Here is a 20,763-nt window from a genome sequence, read left to right on the forward strand (position 1 = left end):
ATAACAATATACCATCAACTGGCAAGCTTAAATAACAAACATTTATTTCTCACAGTGATGGAGGTTGGGAAGTTCAAGAGCAGATTTGGTGTCTGGTGGGGATCCCTGGGTGGCTCAGCGGTTTAGCACCTGCCTTCGGCCCAGGGCGTGATCCCAGAGTCCAGGGATGGAGTCCCACATCGGGCTCCCTGCATGGAGCCCGCTTCTCCCTCTGCCTGTGTCTCTGCCTCTCTCTCTCTGTGTCTCTCATGAATAAATAAATAAAATCTTAAAAAAAAAAGATTTGGTGTCTGGTGAGAGCCCATTCCCTGGTTTGATTATGGCTCTCTTTTCATTGTATCTTCACATGGCAAAATGCAGACAGAGGAGAAGCAAACTCTCTTGCATCTTTTCTTGTCAGGGTATTAATCCCATCATGTGGGCTCCATGCTCATGACTTCATTACCTCCAAAAGGTTCCACTTCTAAATACTATCACATTGGGAATTAGGCTTAATATATGAATTCTAGAGGGACACAAACATTCAGTCCGTAAGACAGCTTAATCACTTAATATCAGCAAGTATCTGTTTTAACTTTTGGATATTGGTTCAATATGTAAATAGTGCATGATTTATTTAACCAGATCCTTTTTATATTTTATGGTTTCCAGTGTTTTGATTCAATGAACATCTTTACATATATATCATTTATGAAGGTTAAATTCCTAGTAATTGTTGGGAAAGTAGGTATATTCATTTAAATTGATGGATATTGCCAAAATTATCCTCCAAAGATGTCATACCAATTGACAATGGCCACTTCAATGTATGAGAGCATATTTTATCACCAACTCACCAAGAATATATCTAATCATTCTTTTGATCCCTAGGGAGTCTTCTTTTTATTCTGACATTATTTTTTACTGAGTGAAAAACATTAGGAATTGACATGAAAGCATCGTTAGTCTTTGAACTGAAAATCATACAAGCCTTAACACTATTTCAGTTTGTCTCTATATCTACCATTGTACCAGTTGGCTTTTGCTGTCTGACAAACCATTCTTAACTTAGCGACTGAAAACAATATTCTCTTATTTAATTTATTTAACCCACAGTTCTAAAGGCTGACCATTTAATATGGGCTCCACTGGTTGGTTCTTCTATCCTGGTTGAGCTCACTTATGTAGGTCATGCTAGGTCAGCTCATCTCTACTCCACATGGTCTTCCATCCTCCTGAAGTCTAGCTCAACTCCTTTGTTATTTTATAAATGAGGAAATGAAATTCACAGAGGTTAGGTGACTTTTTCAAAGTCACACATCCACTTGCAGTGGGTTAATCCAACCAGACAACACAGTAAAGGAATAAAATCAATGAAACAATACTTCGAAGAAGGCAAGATCAGTCATTGGTGCAGAGAATGATGAAAACTTCTATTTTATCTTCTTGCCCACCATAGATCATGAAAAACTGCCCAGCCCATGCTTCAAGCTACATTATTGCAGTATTCCATCTAGTGTGTCTATTTTTTATTAAGAATTAAATGATTTATAGCACAAAACCTGTAATTATAGGCATCTTTTAAAGACCTCTTCAAGACAAATAGCACAGGTATTGAAATATTCTGCTATGAGCCAATTTGGGTTTTTCAAAACAGAAAAAGGACACAAGGGACAGAAATTTTCAGTAAAGTTGTCATTTTTCATTAATAAACCGAGAAGAGTGTAGCAGTTCATTGCATGCAATTCATCTTTGTTCTTTTGTATACATTTTGATGAGCTTTCTTAAATTCCCGTGGTAAATACCAGATATTATGGTCTCTTTATTAAAACTTGGGAGCAACTAAGCATAAAATGAAATATGACTACTTTCCAACAAGCCCAACATTACCAATAATGGAAACATTTCACTAACTCAGGTTGCACTCGTAGATTTTGCTGACTTATATTTTTATACTTTACAGTTCTGATTTGAGATTAAAAAAAAAAACAAGCTGCCCACTAGACAGAGCATATAATTCATAACAAGTAACAACAAAGATCTTTTATATTAGCTATTCTGCCGAAACTACAGCCTTCAGCCACTTTTGCACCTAAAAGTGCAAAAGTTGAAAAGTTGAAAAGCATGTGTGAGCAGTTTACTATATACATGTTTTGCCTTTTTCTTAATTAAAAATTTTGCCTAATGCCTGAATTCTCATAGTAAAAATTAATACAACATGGAAGTAAGAATAAATATTGAGAGTGACCTTCACCTCTACATTTCCATCTGCATGCACTTCAAATACCACATACCTCCTAAAAGGTGAACATTATTTGCAACTTAGCATATAACTTTCTAGATATTTTTCTATGCCTTCACCTTTGTAACTTAAACATGCCTTTTTGTTTTACATAACATTCTTCTCTACATTTTTGTACTTAAACTCACCTTTTTTGCATTTAATCATATGTCCTAGAGATCTTTTCTTGCTGTTATGTACAGATGCACATTATTGTTTTTACTGCTACATAGTATTTCGTAGCATGACAATATCATAATTTGACCATCCCCCTATTGAGGCACATGCAGATAAGTCCTGATTATTTTTTACTACTATAAGTGCTACAGTGAATATTTGTGTCTGTGTGTGCACATCGTTTAATGCTTGAGTGTTTTTGTAGTATAACTCCTTCAAGTGGGGTTGCTGGGAAAGGCAATAGGCATTTTAAATTCAATAGATTTTTGTCAAATTGTGTTCCAAAAAGATTGTGTAAATTCTGTTCTGAATTCAGTGCAGACAAGATGAGGTTCAGAAAGCCCTGGAATCAGATAGGCAAGATTCACAACCAGTCTCCACCACTTCCTAGCTAATGAGAGCTACTCAGGTTTTTTGTGCCTCCATTTACCCACAAACATAGGACTTATGCAGATCTTTAAAGGTATTTGAGAGTTTTAAAATCATAATGAATTGAAATGAAAGTTCCTGTTTTATGATGGGTATTCAGCTTCCCAAAGAAGTAGTAATCTAGTTTTGAATAAAATGTGGTCCAGAAAGTCACACTTCATAGTAAGCCTGCCAGGAGATTTTCGTGTAATTAGCCTTTGGACCACACTTTAAAAATCAACTCATTACTAGGTAAGTCCCAATTCCACTAATGAACTCTTCCTGCTGAAAGGAATCCTATTTAATATAAACACACAGTTTCCTCTCCTTATTCCCAGCTGTCTGTCTCTGTGCTTTCCAGTAAGAGAGAATGAATCAGTCATAAGCAGGGATGGGCATATCTGTGTATGTAATTTGTTAACCAGGCCTTGGCACCCCATAAACTTTGAGATATTTTTGTTTTGAATTTTATATAATAAGTTATAATAATAATGATTGGTCTTAGAGAGAAATAGCCCTGCATTCAGTTGCTGAAAATGTCATATTTAATCAAATCTAAGATGTTAAGAAAGAAAAATATTGTCATTTGTAATTGTAAAATGTTTTTTATTGAAATAGCATCCCAATTTCAGAGATGTTAAAATATGAGAAAAGCTTAGTCTCAGAAACAATGAAATATAGAGATTTGTATAGGCCATTTACAATGCAAGAAGAAAAACACCAAATTATGCACAACTATAGAAGATGACCACCAAACCATCTTCTGAATGGAAAGAGTTCACTGGAAGCCATCTGATTTGCTCGGCACCCAGGTAAGTCTGGGTGTACACATTCGAGGATAAACAGAATTGCTATGCTTGCTGGAAGATACAGAAGCATAAAATTCTTGGAGGAATACCAGGAAAAAGAGGGGAGGTGAGGATTCTGGCCACTGCAGGAAGGAGAACAAGAAGCTTTAAGCAAGCACATGCACACACACACACACACACACACACACACACACACGCCAGCATACACATAGTCATACATATATTCAAACATACACAGTCCCTTTGGAATATTCCTTAGGTGTGGGAAGTGCAATAAAACCCCTTTACAGTTCCCCTTACCAGATCTTCAGCAAAGTTGACATTGCTCATTTCTACTCTTCAGTGAGTGGGCTCTTTCAGGATATTTAGATTTTATTTCCATTTTGTTAGTAAGCAAAGTCAAAAAAGTAGCTGCCAGCTGGTTATCAGTATTGGATTTTAACATAATCATAGGTGAGGAAACCTCATCAGAAGAGTTAAGTGGCTTATCTGACATTATTTTATGTATCTGAACCTCAGTTAGAGCGTGGGACCACTTGAATCTTCTTTGCTTCCAGGTATTGGATTCCTTCCAAAGTCAAGAAGTTGACCCTTCTGTAGACTACATCTACTGTTTTGTTCATTACAAGTAACTATGGGGCAGAAATTTTTGGATTCCAAGAGACCCAGGACATTCAGTAGGTTATTGCTGCTCTTTTTTTCTTGCTCAAACAGTATCACACAACTTTTAATCAGTGACAGTAGCTGCAGTCCTCTGAGATTTCTCCCTCTTTTTCCCATATGTCCACACACCTATATTACCCCTGACCCTGGCTTACAGACATGAGTAGTGATGGAAAACAGTTGTGCTCACAATTAAGCATCTTTTCTCTGAAGAAGGAGCAACAAAATTTTGAGCCCTCTTATGACTTTCCCCCTGCTAAAGGACAAATGACTAGCCCTGGTAAGGGTCAAATATCAGTCCAATCATGACTTCTGTGTAAATGGATATAGCACAGTAACTTAGGCTGCAACTCCTGGTGCTCTGGGTGTCCTCAGTTTAAGACTCAAACTGTCTTAATACAGATGAGATCCATAGGTACTCAGATTGAGTGTGGTTCCCAGCATTCATTCCAAAGGAGCCAAGCCATAAAACAAAACAAAACAAAACACCCCACAAAACCCAAAAACCCTGTCCTGCCTTTGCAAATTAAATGGAATACTTAATAGTTCTCATGAGAAAAATACAAAACCTGTAAACAGCTCTTTCAGGTTTAACAAGCTGAAGACTTAGCTGAATGTTTTCTGCAACTTGACAATCAGAAGTGACATCAACACAATAGAATGTCACTCTTCTTAGCAGATCCTTTGTTTCACTGCTAATAAATGCAAGTGTCACATGGAATCCACTTTTTGTTTCATTTTCTGCAGCATAATGTAGAACTAAAGCACCAGCACCTTGGTAGACTGCTAACATGTTCCCACAGGATGAATAGTGTCTCTACAGAAGGATGAATGCCTCTGTGTATAAAGACCATTTTCTCACTGGTAATATAGCAGAAGGAATGAGAAGAGTCACTTACAGACAGTCATCACTAATAGGTCTGTGCCTGTTTGTTTTGATCAGCATTATTAAGGTATAATGTACATTTCAAAAGATTACATCCATTTTAAGTGTTCAGGTCAATAACTGATAAATGTATATACCCACATAACCACACTATCAAGACATAGGGTATTACCAGAAGCCCCAAATATTCCCCTCTACCTCTTTGCAGTTAACCCTCTTACAAGATAAGCCCAGAAAATCACTGATCTGTTTCCATTGCTATAAATTAGATTTCCCTTTTTTATAGTTTCATATAAATGAAATCATGTCACACTATTCCTTTGTCTCTGTCTTCTTCACTCAGTATAATACCTGTGACGTTTGTTCCCTTTATTGCTAGTAGTACCCCTACGTTGCATGGATGTATCACAGTTTGTTTATCTGTTCAGTAGGTGATGGAGATTTGGAATGTTTCCAACTTGAATTGTTATCATTAAAGCTATGAGCATTTGTGTACAACTCTTTGTGAGGAAGTATGTTTTCATTTCTCTTGGGTAGTTATCTTAGTGGAATTTTTGGGTCACATTGTAAGGGCATGTTTAACTTCACAAAATATTACCCAACTCATTTCCAACATGTTTGCATTTACTTTGTGGTTCTATATATCCATTAACCCTTAGGATTTGCATTTCTTTTTTTTTTTTTTCTTTTTTCTTTTTTTTCTTTTTCTTTTTATTTTTTTGCATTTCATTTATACCTCCAAGTAGGTATAAAGAGGTATATCTCTGTAGTATTAAATTGCATTTCTTTGGAGACTAATGGTATTGAGGATATTTTCATATGCTTTTTGGTCATTCCTATATAGTATTCATTCAAATATTTTGCCTTTTTTTTTTTAGTTGTGTCTCATTATTGAGTTGTAAGAGTTCCTTATATATTCTGGATGCCACCACTTTGCCAAATACATTTTACATACATTTTATCCCAATCTGTGACTTGCCTTTTTAAATTCCTAACTTTCGTTTTGAAAAGCACAGATTTTTAATTTTGATGAAATCCAAAGGTTTTTCTAAAAAAAATTTTGTGTAAAAACAGAACATGCCTAAGAAATCTTTGTCTACCCTGAGGTTGTGAAAACTTTCTCCTGTGTTTTTTAATAGAATTTTCATAATTGTAGCTCTTATGTTTAAGTCTATGATCCATTTGGAAAACACTTTGGTAGTTTCTTATAAATTCAAATATATACTTTCCACATAACCCAGCAATTCTACTCCTGTTATTCAAGAATAATGAAAATATATGCCACAGAAAGACTTGAATAGAAATATTCACAGCAGTTTTGTTCATAAGAGCCAAAAGCTATCAACAACTCAAATGTCCAGCAGTAAGTGAATTGATAAATAAGTTATTTATTATATCCTCTTGCATATATTCAACAATATAAAAGAACAAATTACTTTTAAATACAATACTGAAGAAACTTATAGTTAGATTGAGTGAAAGAAACCAGACACAAAAGAGTAAATACTATATTATTTCATTTATGTGAAATTCTAGAAAAGGTAAAAAAAAAAAAAAACAAAAAACAAAACCTATAGTAACAGAAATCAGATCGGTGATGGTAGATAGGCTGATAGGATTTGGGCAACAGGAGATACCGAAGAGGTATGAGGAAATTTGGTGGAAGATAGAAATGTTCTACATTTTAATTGGGATGGTGGTTACATGAATGGTTACATTTGTTAAGTCATTGACTTGTATATTTAAAATGTGTGACTTTTATTATGTAAAATTATATCTCAATAACATTGACTTAAATTTGACACTTACTAAATTTTTTCTGACACTAAATTTTGTAATTGTATTATTCAGAGTTTTCTAGAGAAACAGAACCAATAGGATATATACAGAGAGATGTATATGTGAGATTTAATATGGGAATTGTCTCATATGGTTATGAAGACTGACCAGTTCCATTATCTGCCATCTGCAAGCTGGAGAATGGGGAAAGCCAGAATCTGAAATCTTGAGAATGGAAGCAGTTGGTGTAAGTCCCAATCTGAATCTGAAAGCCTAAGAACTGTGTGTGCTGAAGTCCAAGGGCAGGAGAAGACAGATGTCTCAGCTCAAGCAGAGAGAGTGAATTCACCCTTCCTCCACCTTTTTGTTCCTTTCAGGCTATTAATGGATAGGATAAGTCCCACTCACATTGGGGAGGGCCTTCTGCTATACTAAGTTCACCAATTCAAAGGCTAATCTCTTCTGGAAACACTCTTGCAGATGCACCCAAAAATAACGTTTCACCAGCAAACTCTTAGACTAATCAAGTTAACACATAAAATTAACCATCACATCTGTTTATTTGGGGGAATAGCATTTGACACATCTTCCTTTTTAGCTCTCAAGCTCTGTGAGGCCAAGATCCATGTGTATTTTGCTCACCATCGAAACCCCAATAACTATGAAGCGTAGTAACTAGCAAATGGAAGGTATTCAGCAAATATTTGCTGAAAGAAGGAAAGAGGGGCAGCCTGGGTGGCTCAGCGGTTTAGCGCCACCTTCAGCCCAGGGCCTGATCCTGGGGACCGGGGACGGAGTCCCACGTCGGGCTCCCTGCATGGAGCCTGCTTCTCCTTCTGCCTGTGTCTCTGCCTCTCTCTCTTTCTTTCTGTGTCTCTCATGAATAAATAAATAAATATATTAGAAAGAAAGAAAGAAAGAAAGAAAGAAAGAAAGAAAGAAAGAAAGAAAAGAAAAGAAAGAGGAGGACCTTATAATCTTGTTCAGGGGAAACAGTGCAAGGAATTAAATAACTGAATGCAGGGTTGAATTCAAGTAAAACGCGACAAGAGTTCAGGTCAAAAAGAATAAATCTGTGTGTTCTAATGCAGGTGAAGGAGACACTTAGAAATAAATGAGTTTTAAAAAGTAATAGGATTTGAAGAATAGGAGTATGGAAGAGATGGAATTCCTGGTGGAGAAGACTTCATAAATAAAGATGTAAGTGAATGAGAAATGAGGAGGAAGCAGAGTTTCACGAATTCTCATCTTACTCCCAGAGTTTATAGAAAAGACCCATCCTGTTACCATAGCCAGACCACTATTCTTTGCCAACCTGTGTCGGCAAACCCCCAGGTGGCTGTTGTGCAGAACATACCACCCATGCTGCAAGTGGGATGGCTTTGAACCTTTGCCCTGATGCTATGTGAGGCCCTGGAGCTTAATGGAAGTCCCAGGCCTGGGGCATGAAGCAAATGGGCTTCAGAGAGAGCGTCTTGGGTTTTCTCAGCACTGCACACACCAGAGACAGCAAATTACAAGCTGCAAATTCATTACATTTGTGAAAAACCTGAATTTATTTAGACAAAAGCAGATGGAGAGGATGGATAATCTCGTTACATTTCAGCACACTACACTTTATTCAGAAGAAATGAAACATAACGAATTATGCGTTCTTTTCTTTCCATCTGCTTTCCCTTCCCTAAGTTCAGGTTTATTATTAATATAATGAATTCATCTTGCCTCCCTCTCAATTCCATTAGCCCGTACTCCTAATTAAGTTTCGTTCACATTGTCCTTTTCAACAGCTCAGAAACTCTTTCAATGTAGCTATTTTTCCCTAGACCTTAAATTATTCTACAGATGAACTGCTGCTACCAGGCATATGAAATATCTTAATCAAATTATAATTTCTCTCAAATGTTAAGAAATTATCTAGGTCTTCTGTTTCCCAAAACAGATGTGACTGACTTGAAGGACAGATTCTTCAAAGGATTGGGACCAACTCTTGACTTGGTTGACTTGACGTGACCTGGGGAAGAGGAGATGAGAGTCACCTTCCTCAGGTAGCCAGGTCTCGACCTTGGTTAGCTCACTATTAGCCAGAGCACTAATTTCCTACTCTTCCTCAACCAATGCATTTTTCCCCTCCAAAATAAATGTAATGTGCATACAAGTTCTTTCAAGGAAAGTTCAAACTTCAGAGACAGGAATGAAAAGATTGTAAACCAGTGCTTAGAGGTTTGCAGTGACTCAAAGACAAATCCCAGTTCTGCCCGTCTACTAGGGTGAACCTGGTCAAGTTACTTTATATCTCAGTTTCCTCACTTGTACACCAGGGCTAATGATTCAGATCTACTTTATATAATTATTGTGAAGAATAGATAGAGAAGTGCTTAGGTCATTCAGTCAGTTAAGCGTCTGACTCTTGATTTTGGCTCAGGTCATAATATCAGGGCTGTGGGATCGACCCCCAGTCTGGCTCTGTGCTCCATACAGAAACTGCCTGAGATTCTTTCTCTCCTTCTCTCTCTGCCCCTCTCCCCCCTCATACTCTCTCTCTAAAATAATAAATAAGTAAATAAATCTTTCTTTAAAAAGTAGATGTAAGAAAGTATGAAACACACTCAGCATAGTATCTGGTACATGAGCGCTCAATAAATATTGGCTGTCACAACTATGACAGCCATTATGACTCTGTTACTATCCAAGGAAACCTTCAGGTCTCTGAAATTTGACCCCAACTTGTGCCTGCACACTCACTGCTGCACCCAAAGATTTAGAACTAAAGTCAACCTATAACTAAAGTCACAGGAACTTACACCAAACATGAAAGAAACCAGCATTTCTCTCTTGGGTCAGCGCCACAGTCCGTCCAAATGAGGAGGTGTCCTCTGATAGGGTTACTGAGGGAGATTCAAGTGTTATGATGGAATCATCCTTGAAGAAGCCAAATCCCAAAGAAAGCTACTTAGAGAGTAACTGATTTCAATCCTCCTCCAAAACCTTATGGTTCTGCTCAGAACCTCTATCTTGGGTCATTGCATTTCTCAGGCTGATAACACTGAGGCTGATTTTCCTTTTCTTTTTGTATCAAAGCTTTAAGCACAGGTGCAGGAAGTCTGCTACTGGCATTCTGAAAATCGGCAAACAAGATCTGTTCACCTCTCTTTGTGAATTGAGGGCCTGGATCACAGGGAAGCCGACCCTGCCTCTGGCCTTTCATTCTAATTGACTCTGGGAGACCCACCACTGACCCCTGAAGAACCAAGCTGCAGCAGCCCTGACGTTGCAGCCCTGATTAATGAGCTTTCTTGGAACCCTGTAGTTGCTACCTGTCTTGTGCCTGAAGCAAGATACCTCTCTGGCCAGGCGCTGTTCTTCCTCAAAGCAGGGGCGGAGCAAACTGCCCTCTGACCTCTGAGGCCAGTTGCCCCTGCAGTCAGGGAAGAGCAGAGTCACTCTCAACTTTATTATGCCATTGAAAGCTTCCAGGATGAACCCACATAAACCACTGCTTCCTGGACTGGCAACTGAGTTTTTTATGACTCTGTTCCTAGGCTCTTAGGAGAACACATTTTCTCAAACTTAAATCTTCTAAATTGGAGTTGCCACCTTTAAAGGGTGAGCTGACCCAACGTCCTTGCTGGTCAAGGAAACTTCTAAATGCAGAGAAAAATTAACACCTTCCTTTTCACTCACTGGATGAAAGAAGCCATGTGTAGGTCAGAACAGTGGCTCAAATCAAATTGTTGAAGTTGTTTGAGTTTATTTTTAGAGATAGAAAAATTGCAAAATGTCAGTCCTTCTACTTCCCTCCTCCCTCTGCTAAGGTCTCTCACTCATCCATCAAGTGACTGTGTGTTGGCCTCAGAATCCTCCAGGATGAGCCTGCCTTCACCACCCCTTTACTCAGACATGGTCTGGCCACACTGATCCAGCAAAGCCATATGCTGGCAAAAAAACGTCAGCCCCAGAAGGCAGGGAGCAGCAACTGACTAAGACCGGATCAACATCACAGTCACCTCCCACCAGCACCTGTGCCTCTCTGCCCCCAGGCTGTGCCCTCCGGCAGTCCAGCCCCATCTATCAGCAATAGCAGGTGTGAACAGCACTGGGTGCTGTGAGAGGAAGAAAAAAGATAAAAGTATGCCTTTGACCTGGAAGAGGGTGCTGTCAGGTGGAAATCAAGAGCATAGTCCTATGGAAAACGACTTGAGGCTGCAGAAAACAATACAGCATGAGATCTAGGGCTCTGGAGCCAGACTCCATGGGTTTGGATCCTATGTGTGCATGATAATTGCATGACTTGGGAAGTCACCTTCCCCAGGTAAAACTTCATGAGGTTCTAAGGACTAAAAATTAGAACATGTATAATATTTGGTACAAACTTGACTAAAAATTCTTGTTGAAAAGCTTAATCATTTCACATCCTGCCCCCACCAGCTTCCTACCACAGAGGGAATAAGATCCAGTCATGCCTCACAACTGCAGGCCCTGCACACCTCACTCTGCTATCTCTCTAGCCTCAGTGTCCCCCACTCTCCCTGTTGTTCTGTCAGCCTCAGGCACACTGGTCTTCTAGCTACTCAAATACAGAGACTTCCTTCCACCTCCAGGCCCTTGCTTGGCTGTTCTTCATCTATATTACTCACTGTCCCCACCCTCCCATTCTTGGCTTGTTCCTTAACTTTTTTCAGTGCTACCTCTTCCCTGATCACTTTATCTAAAATAAAAACATACCATCCCTGACATTCTATCCCCCTTACCATGCTTCTTCTTTTTTCATAGCATATCCTTACCTGAAATTATATTGTTTATTTTGTGCTATTCACTATAGTATCCTTAGAGTCTAGAAGAGTACCTGACAAATAGGCTCTTGATAAGTGTTTGTTAATGAATGAGTAAATAAATGGTATGTAGGTACTCAATGAGTGTTAACTCCATGTTGGCTGTCCCACTACCCATTGCCCACCACCTCTGGTTTCAGCCACAGCTGGTGGATGGTCTTATGGGAGCCCTGACTTGTCTCTTGCTGAGTCTCACCTCAAGCATTCAGATTTTCATTCTGCCCCATGGTCTTCTGTGATGCTGTGGGATTTCGCAGGATCAGAACACAAGTATTGCCCATGGTGTGAGATTAATTCCCCAGGGCAATGTACAACTAAGAGAGGCGGGAGCCTTCACTGCTCTTGTCACCTCACACTTCAGGCAGACATGGAAGGTATTCTGCAGGCTATTTGGGAGGACCCAGTGGAATCCAGCCTTAGTGCAAATGACAGTGACCTCAGTAACACATCCTTATACTGGCTTTTCCTCTTCTCTTGTCTTACTCACTCCAGCCCCTCACATCTGCTTCCTGGGATCACCTCCTAAATAAAGCACCCACTTCCAAGTACTTGTCATAGGCTCTGTTTTGGGGAGACTTTTAGACTCTGACTTTGAGTCTAAAAGTGGCTTAAAGCTCACACTTGAAGCACACAGAGCATGACCAGGATGTGGTAGGTAACCAAAGAGGGCTTCCTGGAGGAAGTGACCTCTTACTTTAATTTTAGAGAAGAGAAGAGAAATGTGGATTGGCAAATCAAAAAAAGCCCCTTTTGGGCTGCAGGGATTCAATTCCCAAAGACTTAACAGCAAAGGGCGGAGAAGTGAGTCCACACAGACCACAAGGTTTTTTACTTTACTCTGGGAAGATGGTAACTATAGCTGCCAGGTTTCATGCTTTTCCATCTTCAACCCTTCTTCATAGAGAGAGAATTTATAAGAATGCTTTTCCATTCCTAATGAAAATTTAGCCTTTCAAGTCTTATTAACTATAATGGGAAAAAAATACCTCACTCTCTTTTTTTCTGGAGGTAAAAGCAATGATATTAAATGATCCAATTTACCCATTTCTAATGCCACTCTGGTCACTAATGAAGATGCATCTGTGGCATAATGTGTGGTTCACACACAGGGCATGACTGCTCAGATGGAGAGCATGCAGACGGCTCTGTGGAATAAGGATGCTAATTAAATTTTTGTGAATCAAATATTGCTCTCTTCTTGATTCATATGACTGTTTAAGAATCATAGTTTCTAACAAGGGGGGGCCTGAGTGGAGGATCTCTCTCATGCTGTCCCTTTCCTCATTGCCATGTGGCTGATACCCATAAGGAAAAACGTGCACAAGGGGAGAGCGCCTTTTTCAAGTCTGATATAGTAGTTGAAGCAGTATCATATTGGCATAAAAACAGATACGTTGATCAATGGAATGATAAAGAGGGTCCATAAATAAACCTATACATATGTGGTCAATTCATTTATGACAAAGGAGGTAAGAATATAAAATGGGAAAGGAAAACAACAGTCCCTTCAATAATTGATGTTGGGAAACCTGGACAGCTACATGCAAAAGAATGAAACTGGACCACTTTCTTACATAATATACAAAAACTAACTCAAATGTATCACAGGTTGTATGTAAGATCTGAAACCATAAAACTCCTACCAAAAACAAAAACAAAAAATGTAGGTGGTAAGCTCCTCATTGCTCTTAGTGGTTCTTCTTCTTCTTCTTCTTCTTCTTCTTCTTCTTCTTCTTCTTTTCTTTCTTCTTTTTGGCTCTGACTCCAAAAGCAAGGGAAACAAAAGTAAAAATAAATAAGTGGAGTACATCAGACTAAAAAGCTTGAAAGAAATCATCAACAAAACGAAAAGGCAACCTACTAAATGGGAGAAGATACTCTCAAATCGTATATCTGACAAGGGGTTAATATCCAAAATATATTTTAAAAGCTCATACAATTCAATAACAAAAATCTCCACAATAATCCCACTTAAAAATAAGCAGAGGAGCTGAATGGACATGTCTCCAAAGAAGACATACAAATGGCTGAAAAGGATATTAAAAGATGCTCAACATCACTAATCTTCAGGGAAATGTAAATCAAAACCACAATTAGTATCACTTTATACCTGTAGGAATTGCTATTATCAAAAAGACAAGAAAAAAACAAAAATTGGCAGGCATATGGAGAAAAGGAGCTCTTGTGTACTGTTGGTATGAATGCATATTGGTGCAGCCACTGTGGAAGACAGCATGGAGGTTTCTCAAAAAAAATCATTTGGCAATTCCTACTGGGTATCTATCCAAAGAAAATAAAAACAATAATTCAAAAAGATATATGCACCTTTATACTCCTTGCAGCATTATTAATAATAGCCAAGATACAGAAACAACCTGTGTCCATTTTGGGGTGAATAAATATTTCTTGAACAATTATGCAATGCCAGGTACTGGTATGTAACTGTCACCTTTGACTAGCATTCTTTAGGGTAGCTCTTAATTGTCTCATGCCCTATTTCATGAATTCTCACAATAATTCCTACTCATATCCCCACTTTACAGATGAGGAAACAGAGATATAAAGAGATTAAGTTCACAAAGTCACATAGCTAGTAGCTGAAGAGCTAGGATTTAAACCCAGCCACATTAGACCCCAGAGCCACCTTCTCTGCTAAACTCTAAACTCCCTTCCAAGGGGAGGAACTAAAATTCAAACTGAGCCTTCTATGTCCAAGCTATGATTTTGCTACTATGTCACACCGTGACATAAAATTCACAAATGATATTATGCACTTAGATCTGTTTATACTAAGTATACAGTTGTGGCTGCATTAGCAGATGCTTGGAACATATTAAAACGATAGTCATTTTTTAAAAGATTGATGGATTGATTGATTGATTGATTGATTGATTTGAGAGAGAGAGAAGGAGAGAGAAGGAGAGGGAGGGCCAGAGGGAGAGAGAATCTCAAGCTGAATCCATGCTGAATGCAGAGCCTGAAGCCAGACTCTATCTCATAACCATGAGATCAAAGCCTGAACCAAAATCAAGAGCTGGACACCTAATCATCTGCCCAATTGAGCCACCCAGGTGCCCATAGTCACCATTTTCACAACTGAAGTCATCTGTTTGGGCGAAGACCCATCACAAGCGAGAGTTCTGACACCATGTTATGTCTCTTTGTTCCACTCATCCTGGAGGCATATTGAATAAAAATTAAGGCAGAATTCTGAGAGAAAAAGCCCAATACACATGAGCCGAGGGTATATACCCAAAGTTTGACCCACTGGGGACACTGAATTGCCAGAGAGAATCCAGTATCATAAGAGCAAGGCATAAGATATGAGGTGGCTTCTCAGACTTAGGCTCTATGCACTTGTCCCTGCCTCAGACAAATCTTGCTCCCACAAGGCATCCAGCTGCCTTTGTGGTTCTGGCTTTGGTGGAAGCTCTGTACATATTCCTCTCAAAATGAGCATCTTTGTAACAAACCCCAAATGAGTATCATTTCAAATGCTAATATGTGAGGTGAACAAAATAAAAGAGATGAAAAAACTCATCTGAATATATTTATTTGTGATGATACATGAAGTCTGGTATTTCAGGGAAACCATTTTCTAAAAGGAAAGCTACCCATCATGTGAGTTGTCGGACAGCTAACTCAAAAGCAGAAGAGGCATGGGATTTTTCTGCATATTAAATGCACAATCAAAGAGCCATCTGCCCCAGATGATAGTGATGGATATTGATAGACAATTCCATTAAGTATAATCTTCAAATTGAGACTTTCAGGAACAGCATGCAAGAAGAGGGTATGTTAAAGATTTATTATGCTTATAAACTATTTTCATACAATTATTCAAAACAAACTGAGAGTAAATTATTTCATAAAATGTACTTGAAATGAGTGTGTACATTTAGGCCTTTAAAGTGTGTGTATTTATTAAAGAGCTCTTAACATCCTGCTATTTTATTTAGCATGTGGTTTTTGTTTTTAAATGTCAGTTAAGTATTTCCTTTTTTAGGGATATTTTTCAAGCATTCCGATAGGCAATGGGAAACATGATATGGCTGCTAATTTAGTAAAATTACATCTGGAGGGACACTGAACTCTGGGTCTGTGCTCTACCTATTTTATAAATGGCACTATATCAAACAGCAGAGGCGGTTGGTATATTTTAAATATGATGGGAAATAAGTAAGACAGGCACTAATATCTTTATATATTATTTATAATGCCCTAATCTCATGCTTTCAGGAACTTCTAGCCACACTCTTATGTGATAATTCAAGCTAAACTTCATTCACTTTCATATCTGCTTCCCTAGTGATCTTTCTCATCCCTTTGTGTCTCCAGGCAGAGTCTGACACTTCTCATTACCTCCTCCATTCCATCACTTTGATCTTGTAGGACTTGAGGGTAATGGAGCCTATTTCTCCTTCCTCTGAAGAGACAGCTCTGAAATATTTGGGTTTGATACATACAATTATACTCTCGAATCCAGTCCATTGTGTGCCTTCTGAGAGCATGTCCCTTTTCATGCGAGAAAGGACCAATGCCAAGGAAAGAGATGGGCTGTATGCTGTTTCTTCTCTTATGGCCAAGCAATACTTAAGAGTCTCTTGTACCCTTTCCCATCCCCAGGTCTTGCATTCTTGAAGAAAGGAGCCTTGGTTTTCATGAGTCTACCCTGTGGCAAACCTTTTGGAGGCTTACCACTAGCTATAAAATAAATTGTCTTAGAATCAAATATCAGCTTAACTAAGAGAGAATGAAGAGGAAAAGTGAATTAGGGGTTGTTGTACCACCAGAGACAGACATGAAGAGTGAGCCAGATTATTAATATTTTTTGTTTAATATTTAACAAACCACAGCTCTCCACTTGCCAAAACTACTCCCTGGGTATAAATGTGGCCCAGATGGAATGAGAGGTTTCTTTTCCCTACTGCAAAATCTGATTTTTATTGTTCTCTTTGCAGTCCTAGAAATTGTCATATGCTCTAAATTTACTCTCTTCTCCATCCCAGTATACCAAAATTCAACCTGTCCTTCACCATGTCCTTGAGTTAAATACATTCCCAGTCATTGAAATAGTTCGGAGCATTTCCCACAGAGCTAGCAAGTCTCCTGCAGTTTTTTTCCTTCTCTGTCTCATAGAGACTTCAGACATAGGGAAAGAACAGGGGTTTGTGACCAAATCAGAAAGTTAGAACTGGGAGAAGCTTTGGAGAAATCACTCAGGGACCAGGATGCCTGGGTGGCTCAGCAGTTGAGTGCCTGCTTCAGCCCAGGGTGTGATCCTCAAGTCCCGAGATTGAGTCCCACATCCAGTTCCCTGCATGGAGCCTGCTTCTCCTTCTGCCTGTGTCTCTGCCTCTCTCTGTGTGTGTCTCTCATGAATAAATAAATAGAATTTTTTTTAAGTATTTAAAAAAAAAAAAAAAGGAAATCACCCAGGAAAACTGAAGCCCAGAGGGGAAGCAATTGGGCCAGGGTCACATGGCCAGCATGACCTGGGGCAGACATGCCAACATCGGTAAGGATGCATTAGCTCTGGGATCCAGCTACCAGAGGTCCAAGCCTGGTTCTGCCACTTGCTAGCTGAGTGCCCTCTTGAAGTTTCAGTTTCTTCACCCAAAAATTGGAGATAGTAACTGATATGTGCCTACTGTGAGAGTTTTGTGGTATAACATAGGAATATAGCAAGGAGGGATGCCTGGGTGGCTCAGCGGTTAAGCCTCTGCCTTTGGCTCAGGTCATGATCCCAGGATCTGGGACTGAGTACTGCATCAGGATCCTTGTAGGAGGTCTGCTCCTCCCTTTGCCTATGTCTCTGCCTCTCTCTGTGTGTCTCTCAGGAATAAATAAATAAAATCTTAAAAAAAAAAAGAAATATGGCAAGGGTCCAATCAGTGTCAATTATTATTAAATATAGAGCGACTACCCATTTCATTAGGAAAAAAAACCCCTCTTTACCCAAATGTTGCTTCTACAGAACTCATTTTTCTTTTTTGCCACCATGGGATTTAGCATACTCACTCACTATTCTGCCTATAAACGTCGAGAATAAACACTAGAGCAGCAATCTGCCATTCCTCATGCCCCATGTATTCCCAAAGACATTATATTAATATCCTCTCTTGCCCTTGGTGACTTGACAAACCAAAAAAACCATGGGATATGGTTAAGGGAGAAAGGGAAAGGGAAATGAACTTCAGAGGAGGGCAGTGCACAGAATGGGGAGGGAAAGAAAAAGAGGGTTCCACAGGAGCAGGGAAAATTCCTTTCTGCCTAGAACTTAAGAAATCATCTAATCTAACTGCTCACATTACATAGGGGGAAACTGAGGCACGGGACTGGGATGGGTCTCCATGGGGCAGAGGTAGAGTGAGAACCTAGGATCCAGTTTTCCAAACGCCATTCCTTCTGCCTTGAATGCTTCTCATTCTGCACCACTCTCCCCATACCACCCTCTTGCCTAGTTAATGCCTATTAATTTTAAAATCTCAGTTCAAACATCCCTTCTTCTAGCGAGTATTCTCTGACTTTCCCCCACCACTTGATCCAGTTCCTGTTAACACACTCTCATAGCACCTGCCAGTGTGTTCCTTCCTCAATTCCCCATTCTCTACCCACCACACAAGGCTGGTAATCTGTACTCCATAAACATACCAGTCAATTAAGGAGCAGGAAACAGAGAGCATGTGCTCCACGTGGGATGCTTTACTATAGCAAAGAAATATCTCCATATAACTCATTCATAAAGGAACAGACAGAAATAGTTTCCATTGATGCATCTTTCAATAGCAAGGTTCACATAGGATTCATTAAAGGAGACTGTTAATTGTGATGTTCCCTCCCCAAGAGTCAATGTGGCTTTTTCTCCCTAACCAGTTCCTTCTTTCAAGGCAAGCAGTGCTAAAGAGAAGAAGAACTAATAAGCAAATTCCATCAATTGTTCTAGTGCTTAATTTTTTTCTAACACTTGCTCTTATCACCCCAGACATACTTTATGTGGAACAAATTGATTAAAACATAAAACGAGGATTCTCTTTCTGTTAGGCTTTGCTGTGTGTAGTTACTGGGATGTAAAAAGATCTAAGTGGCTTAACTAAATCCAAAAAAAAAAAAAATCCATCTCCTACTGTCTTATCTTCAGCAGTAAAGTTTAAGCTCCTTGCTGAGAAGGGCAGGGGAGGAGAACGGACATTTATTGAGTTCCTACTACATGCCAAGCACTAGGTGAGAGAGTGTTCATCATGATTGTTCAGCATGAATGATAACTTGACAAATATTTGAGTATGGGCACTGTCCTAGGAGCTGGGGAGTCAGCAATGAAAAAAATAAAGTCCCTGCCACCCCTGAGTTTCCAGGCCAGTGAGGGGAGACAAAAGTGAGCAAAGGAAAAGACCACATGATGTCAAATAAGAATTCTTTCTATGTAGAGAAATAAAGTAGATGGAAGACATAAGAATAATGGGAAAGATTTTTGGTATAGTGGCTTTTTGAGGAGGTAGCCCTGGAAAAGAGACCTGAATGCTGTGAATGAGAAGGTTCATGACTACTGGGACGAAGAGTATTCTAGTTGGAGAAAGCAGCCACCTCAGAGGTCCTGAGGTGGAAATATGTTTGGGTTGCTGGAGGAAAAGGAAGGTGGGCCAACATATGAGAGCCCAAGAAACAAGACAATAAGGGTCAAGGGATGTGGACAAAGGTCAAATCATGTTGCCACGCTAAGGGCTTTGAACTCTATCCCAAACTTCACAACAACATTATTGGAAGGTTTTTGAGTGAGGGTATACCATGATCTGATTTACTTTTTTACATGGTTGTGTGTCATTTAATCCTCAAAATAACCTTAAGAAAGAAGTAGTATTAGCCTCAGTTTATAGAGGTAGGATGGGGATGGGAAGATTCAATATCTTGCACAAGTTGGTGCTGCTTGCAAATGGTAGATTTGCAATTCCAACTCAGGGTTCCCAATGTAAGGCTTTCCACACCTTCCCATGCCACCTGTGTCCTGCGTAATTTTGAAACATGGCCACAGCACCCAGCATGCAGCCACTACCTGGTGGGTATTCCCTAAATGAATGCAGGAGATTCAAACTGCCAAATTCCTGGGACAGCTGGGTGTTTGAGCTATTGAAGAGGTAGATATGGAGAATAAAGGGATTTTTATCATCTAAAAGAGAATGAAAAAAATTAAGATGCTTTGATCTGTGCTCTATTTCAGGCACTATTAGTCCATGGAAAAACATGATTTTTTTTTCAGTGCTTCAGTGCTTACTTCATCTGATATTTAAAATTTTTGTCTTCTACATATAGTTCTGCATGCACACACATATCAACTTTGAAAATGATGATGACTTGCTGTTCAGTCCAGGGGGCTACTGGAAATGACATCCATTAAGATTTGAGTTTGCTCCTAATGGCTATCACATCAAGATGAGTAAACCATGACTGGATGGTGTGCCTTTTCTCTTATTTTTATTTTATTTATTTATTTATTTGCTTTTCTTTTCTCTTATTACATCCATATAGCCCACCATAGAGTGGCACTTTTCCATCCTTTTCCCCGGGGTACCTGAAAGAGAAAAGACCATTTTCAGGTGAATGAATACACATTATGTGCCCTACCTCTGACTCAAACCCACCTGAACACCCCAAGGCTAGTCCCTTATAGTCGTTTTTGCAATAAAGATTAACAAGGAAAGTGACGCCTAGGGTTAGGAACTGTCCTTGGTGCTGGAATGCTAGTGAGCTAAGCCAGGCTGTCCTTGATCTCAGGAACCTGTAGGCTTGTCTGGGGCATAAGGCCAAAGACATTCTCACACAAATATTAAATGGAAATGTGGAAAGGCACCAAAAAAAACAAACCAGAAATTCTAAGAGCTTCCAGGAGGGCCGTCACCTAATCTGGGATGAAGGCACAGAGCGTTCTCTGATGAGTGACTCACAGAGGATGGGCAG

The 20,763-nt window shown here is 39.3% G+C and overlaps 1 long non-coding RNA gene across 1 annotated transcript in view; it reads right to left on the bottom strand.

Moving 5' to 3' along the window:
• Nucleotides 1–20,140: 20,140 nt before the first annotated feature.
• LOC140633953 (uncharacterized) overlaps nucleotides 20,141–20,763 on the bottom strand; it is a 132,121-nt gene continuing 131,498 nt past the window's right edge. The window contains exon 3 of the long non-coding RNA XR_012031548.1: nucleotides 20,141–20,377. This is a non-coding gene — a long non-coding RNA (uncharacterized lncRNA). The remainder of the gene's footprint in view (nucleotides 20,378–20,763) is intronic.

The sequence above is a fragment of the Canis lupus genome, chromosome 5, assembly GCF_048164855.1.
Source record: "Canis lupus baileyi chromosome 5, mCanLup2.hap1, whole genome shotgun sequence".
NCBI lineage: Eukaryota > Metazoa > Chordata > Mammalia > Carnivora > Canidae > Canis > Canis lupus.